Source organism: Arachis ipaensis, chromosome B3 (genome assembly GCF_059453495.1).
Source record: "Arachis ipaensis isolate K30076 ecotype BB chromosome B3, ASM5945349v1, whole genome shotgun sequence".
In the NCBI taxonomy this organism is placed as follows: Eukaryota; Viridiplantae; Streptophyta; class Magnoliopsida; order Fabales; family Fabaceae; genus Arachis; species Arachis ipaensis.
In genome coordinates, this window is record NC_142438.1 from 95847113 (window position 1) to 95853467 (window position 6355).

Here is a 6355-nt window from a genome sequence, read left to right on the forward strand (position 1 = left end):
AACTCTGGAGACTTAGGGTTGTATTTTATTTATGTTTACATATGTATAAATATTCTCCGTCTTGTATTTTATGCTTGTCTCTCTTAGAGGTTGACTTGGAAAAACAGGTTGCTAGTTTTACGAGTCTGGGATATTTTGGATTATATATATACTATGGCTGACCTTTGCTTCACAGGTCGAGTTCAAAGCTTGATATTTGTATTTTGGAATTCTAATCTATATTTATGATCCTTTAGCCTTCCTTTCAATCTTGCTTATTGATGAGCGGCTAATTTATACGCTTTTTGGCATTGTTTTTAGTATGTTTTTAGTAGAATCTAGTTACTTTTAGGGATGTTTTCATTAGTTTTTATGTTAAATTCACATTTCTGGACTTTACTATGATTTTGTGTGTTTTTCTGTGATTTCAGGTATTTTTTGGCTGAAATTGAGGGACTTGAGCAAAAATCAGATTCAGAGGTTGAAGAAGGACTGCTGATGCTGTTGGATTCTGACCTCCCTACACTCAAAGTAGATTTTCTGGAGCTACAGAACTCAAAATGGCGCGTTTCCAATTGCGTTGGAAAGTAGACATCCAGGGCTTTCCAGCAATATATAATAGTCCATACTTTTGCCGAGTTTAGACGATGCAAAAGGGCGTTGAACGCCAGTTCTACGCTGCAGTCTGGAGTTAAACGCCAGAAACACGTCACGAACCAGAGTTGAATGCCAAAAACACGTTACAACTTGGCGTTTAACTCCAGAAGAAGCATCTGCACGTGTAACATTTAAGCTCAGCCCAAGCACATACCAAGTGGGCCCCGGAAGTGGATTTATGCATCAATTACTTACTCCTGTAAACCCTAGTAACTAGTTTAGTATAAATAGGACTTTTTACTATTGTATTAGACATCTTTGGTCTCAGTTATAATCCTTTTGTAACATCTTGGGAACATCTTTGGATTATCTTTTGATCCTTTGATCACGTTTTGGGGGCTGGCCATTCGGCTATGCCTGGACCTTATCACTTATGTATTTTCAACGGTAGAGTTTTTACACACCATAGATTAAGGTGTGGAGCTCTGCTGTTCCTCACAGATTAATGCAAAGTACTACTGTTTTTCTATTCAATTCAACTTATTCCGCTTCTAAGATATTCATTCGCACTTCAATATGATGGATGTGATGATCGTGACAGTCATCATCATTCTCAACTTATGAACGCGTGCCTGACAACCACTTCCGTTCTACCTTAGACTGAATGGATATCTCTTGGATATCTAATACAGGGGACCGAGTCTGAGTTATTAGTGTCTTCGTGGTATAAGTTAGAACCCATGGATGGCCATTCCTGAGATCCGGAAAGTCTAAACCTTGGTTGTGGTATTCCGAGTAGGATCTGGGAAGGGATGGCTGTGACGAGCTTAAAACTCGCGAGTGCTGGGCGTAGTGACAGACGTAAAAGGATCAATGAATCCTATTCCAGTATGATCGAGAACCGACAGATGAATAGTCGTGCCGTGACAGAGCATCTTGGACCATTTTCACTGAGAGGACGGAAAGTAGCCATTGACAACGGTGATGCCCAACATACAGCTTGCCATGGAAAGGAGTAGGATTGATTGGATGAAGACAGCAGGAAAGCAGAGATCAGAGGGACGAAAGCATCTCTATACGCTTATCTGAAATTCTCACCAATGAATTACATAAGTACCACTATCCTATTTTATATTTTATTTATTTTCATCCACTATAATATCTTAATACAATTTAATCCGCCTGACTGAGATTTACAAGGTGACCATAGCTTGCTTCAAGCCGACAATCTCCGTGGGATCGACCCTTACTTACGTAAGGTTTATTACTTGGACGACCCAGTGCACTTGCTGGTTAGTTGTACAAAGTTGTGAAACAGATATAAGATCATGAACGTGCGTATTGAGTTTTTAGCGCCGTTACCAAGGAATGGAATGATCACGATTTCGCACACCAAGTTTTTGGCGCCGTTGCCGGGGATTGTTCGAGTTTGGACAACTGACGGTTCATCTTGTTGCTCAGATTAGGTAATTTTCTTTTTGTTTTGTTTTCAAAAATTTTTCAAAAAAAAAAAATCTTTCAAAAATTTTTCATCTGTTTACGAAAATTATTCTAAAATTTTTTAAGAATGAATTCTAGTGTTTCATGAAGCATGTTGAAGCCTGACTGGCTGCAAAGCCATGTCTAAATTCATTTGGACTGGGGCTTCCAACCCAACATTATCAAGAGCAAGCTAGTTGTTGCTAATCCACCTGCTGTTGTTCCTGATCCACCTGATTTACATGCTAAAGCTTGACTGACTATTAAGCCATGTCTAACCCTCAGATTGGAGCTTTAGACTAAGAGTGCAAGATTCCTGGAATTCACACTAAAAATTTTGGAATCCTTATTTTTCTTTTTCACATTAATTTTCGAAAAATACCAAAAAAAATTAGAAAATCATAAAAATCAAAAAAATATTTCATGTTCCTTGTTTGAGTCTTGAGTCAATTTTAAGTTTGGTGTCAATTGCATGTTCATCTTGCATTTTTCGAAAAAAATCATACATTCATAGTGTTCTTCATGATCTTCAAGTTGTTCTTGGCCAGTTTTCTTGTTTGATCTTCATGTTTTCTTGTTTTGTGTCTTTTCTTGTTTTTCATGTGCATTTTTGCATTCATAGTGTCTGAACATGAAAGATTTCTAAGTTTGGTGTCTTGCATGTTTTCTTTGCATTGAAAATTTTTCAAAAATATGTTCTTGATGTTCATCATGACCTTCAAAGTGTTCTTGGTGTTCATCTTGACATTCATAGCATTCTTGCATTCTTGCATTGCATTCATTATTTTGATCCATAACTTTCATGCATTGCATCATTTTTCATGTTTTTCTCTCTCATCATTAAAAATTCAAAAATAAAAAAAAATATATTTCCTTTTTTCTCTCATAAATTTCGAAAATTTGGATTGACTTTTTCAAAAATTTTTAAAATCTAGTTGTTTTTATGAGTCAAATCAAATTTTCAATTTAAAAATCTTATCTTTTTCAAAAATCAAATCTTTTTCATTTTTCTTATTTATTTTTGAAAATTTTAAAAATATTTTTCAAAAATCTTTTTTTAATTTTAATTCATAATTTTCGAAAATATCATCAAAAATTAATGTTTTGATTCAAAAATTTCAAGTTTGTTACTTACTTGTTAAGAAAGATTCAAACTTTAAGTTCTAGAATCATATCTTGTGATTACTTGTGAGTCAAGTCATTAATTTTGATTTTTAAAATCAAATCTTTTTCAAAACTAATTTCTATCATATCTTTTTAAATCTTATCTTTTTCAAAAATTTGATTTTAAAATATCTTTTCTAACTTCTTATCTTCTTATCTTTTTAAAAAAAATTGATTTTCAAAATTTGTTTCAACTAACTAACTAACTTTTTGTTTGTTTCTTATCTTTTTCAAAACTACCTAACTAACTCTCTCTCTCTAATTTTCGAAAATATCCCCCTCTTTTTCAAAAATTCTTTTTAATTAACTAATTGTTTCAATTTTTAATTTTAACTTGATTTCATTCCTAATTTTCGAAAATCACTAACCCCTTTTCAAAATTTTATTTTCGAAAATCCTCTTTCTCTCTCATCTCCTTCTATTTATTTATTCATCTACTAACACTTCATCTCACACAAATTCGAACCCCCTCTTCCATCTGTGTTCGAATTTTCTCTACTTCCCTTCTTTACATTACATTCTTTTCTTCTTCTACTCACACAGGGGAACCTCTATACCTGGGCAAAGAGGATCCCTATTATTATTATTTTTCTATTCCCTCTTTTTCATATGAGCAGGAGTAAGGAAAAGAATATTCTTGTTGAAGCAGATCCAGAACCTGAAAGGACTCTGAAGAGGAAACTAAGAGAAGCTAAATTACAACAATCCAGCAAGCACCTTTCAGAAATTTTTGAACAAGAAGAGGAGATGGCAGCCGAAAATAATAATAATGCAAGGAGGATGCTTGGTGACTTTACTGCACCTAATTCCAATTTACATGGAAGAAGCATCTCCATCCCCACCATTGGAGCAAACAATTTTGAGCTGAAACCTCAATTAGTTTCTCTAATGCAACAAAACTGCAAGTTTCATGGACTTCCATCTGAAGATCTTTTTCAGTTCTTAACTGAATTCTTGCAGATCTGTGATACTGTTAAGACTAATGGAGTAGATCCTGAAGTCTACAGGCTCATGCTTTTCCCTTTTGCTGTGAGAGACAGAGCTAGAATATGGTTGAATTCTCAACCTAAAGATAGCCTGAACTCTTGGGATAAGCTGGTCAAGGCTTTCTTAGCCAAGTTCTTTCCTCCCCAAAAGCTGAGTAAGCTTAGAGTGGATGTTCAAACCTTTAGACAGAAGGAAGGCGAATCCCTCTATGAAGCTTGGGAGAGATACAAGCAACTGACCAAAAAGTGTCCTTCTGACATGCTTTCAAAATAGACCATCCTGGATATATTCTATGATGGTCTGTCTGAATTAGCTAAGATGTCATTAGATACTTCTGCAGGTGGATCCATTCACCTAAAGAAAACGCCTGCAGAAGCTCAAGAACTCATTGACATGGTTGCTAACAACCAGTTTATGTACACTTCTGAGAGGAATCCTGTGAGTAATGGGACGCCTATGAAGAAGGGAGTTCTTGAAATTGATACTCTGAATGCCATATTGGCTCAGAATAAAATATTGACTCAGCAAGTCAATGTGATTTCTCAAAGTCTGAATGGAATGCAAGCTGCATCCAACAGTACTCAAGAGGCATCTTTTGAAGAAGAAGCTTATGATCCTGAGAACCCTGCAATAACAGAGGTGAATTACATGGGTGAACCATATGGAAACACCTATAATCCCTCATGGAGAAATCACCCAAATCTCTCATGGAAGGATCAACAAAAGCCTCAACAAGGCTTTAATAATGGTGGAAGAAACAGGTTTAGCAATAGCAAACCTTTTCCATCACCCACTCAGCAACAGACAGAGAACTCTGAACAAAATACCTCTAATTTAGCAAACTTAGTCTCTGATCTATCTAAGGCCACTGTAAGTTTCATGAATGAAACAAGGTCCTCCATTAGAAATTTGGAGGCACAAGTGGGCCAACTGAGTAAAAGGATCACTGAAATCCCTCCTAGTGCTCTCACAAGCAATACAGAAGAAAATCCAAAAGGAGAGTGCAAGGCCATTGATATAACCATCATGGCCGAATCCAAAGAGGAAGGGGAGGATGTGAATCCCAAGGAGGAAGACCTCCTGGGACGTCCAGTGATCAACAAGGAGTTTTCCTTTGAGGAACCAAAGGACTCTGAGGCTCATTTAGAGACCATAGAGATTCCATTAAACCTCCTTACGCCCTTCATGAGCTCTGATGAGTATTCTTCTTCTGAAGAGAATGAAGATGTTACTGAAGAGCAAGTTGCCAAGTTCCTGGGTGCAATCATGAAGCTGAATGCCAATATATTTGGTAAAGAGACTTGGGGAGATGAAGCTCCCCTGTTCACCAATGAACTAAAAGCATTGGATCAACTGAGATTGCCTCAGAAGAAACAAGATCCTGGAAAGTTCCTAATACCTTGTACCATAGGCACCATGACCTTTGAGAAGGCTCTATGTGACCTGGGGTCAGGAATAAACCTCATGCCACTCTCTGTAATGGAGAAACTGGGAATCTTTGAGGTACAAGCTGCTAAAATCTCATTAGAGATGGCAGACAATTCCAGAAAATAGGCTTATGGACAAGTAGAGGACATATTAGTAAAGGTTGAAGGCCTTTACATCCCTGCTGATTTCATAATCCTAGATACTGGGAAGGATGAGGATGAATCCATCATCCTTGGAAGACCCTTCCTAGCCACAGCAAGAGCTGTGATTGATGTTAACAGAGGTGAAAGAGTCCTTCAATTGAATAAGGACTCCCTTGAGTTTAAAACTCAAGGACATCCTTCTGTAAACATGAAAAAGAGGCACAGTAAGCTTCTCTCAAAACAGAGTCAACCAGAGCCCCCACAGTCAAACTCTAAGTTTGGTGTTGGGAGGCCACAACCAAACTCTAAGTTTGGTGTTGAACTCCCATATCCAAACTCTAAGTTTGGTGTTGGGGAGTCTCAACAATGCTCTGAACATCTGTGAGGCTCCATGAGAGCCCACTGTTAAGCTATTGACATTAAAGACGCGCTTGTTGGGAGGCAACCCAATAATTTTTATTTATCTAATTTTATTTTTATTTGTATTGTTTTTCATGTTTTATTAGGTTCATGATCATGTGGAGTCACAAAATAACTAGAAAAATCAAAAACAGAATCAAAAACAGCAGAAGAAAAAT

General features: G+C 36.7%; 1 non-coding gene across 1 annotated transcript; it reads right to left on the minus strand.

The window, feature by feature from the left end:
• Nucleotides 1–4362: 4362 nt before the first annotated feature.
• Nucleotides 4363–4470, minus strand: LOC148571660 (small nucleolar RNA R71). Its single transcript, XR_015908337.1, has one exon. It is a non-coding gene; the product is annotated as a small nucleolar RNA R71 (small nucleolar RNA).
• Nucleotides 4471–6355: the final 1885 nt, after the last annotated feature.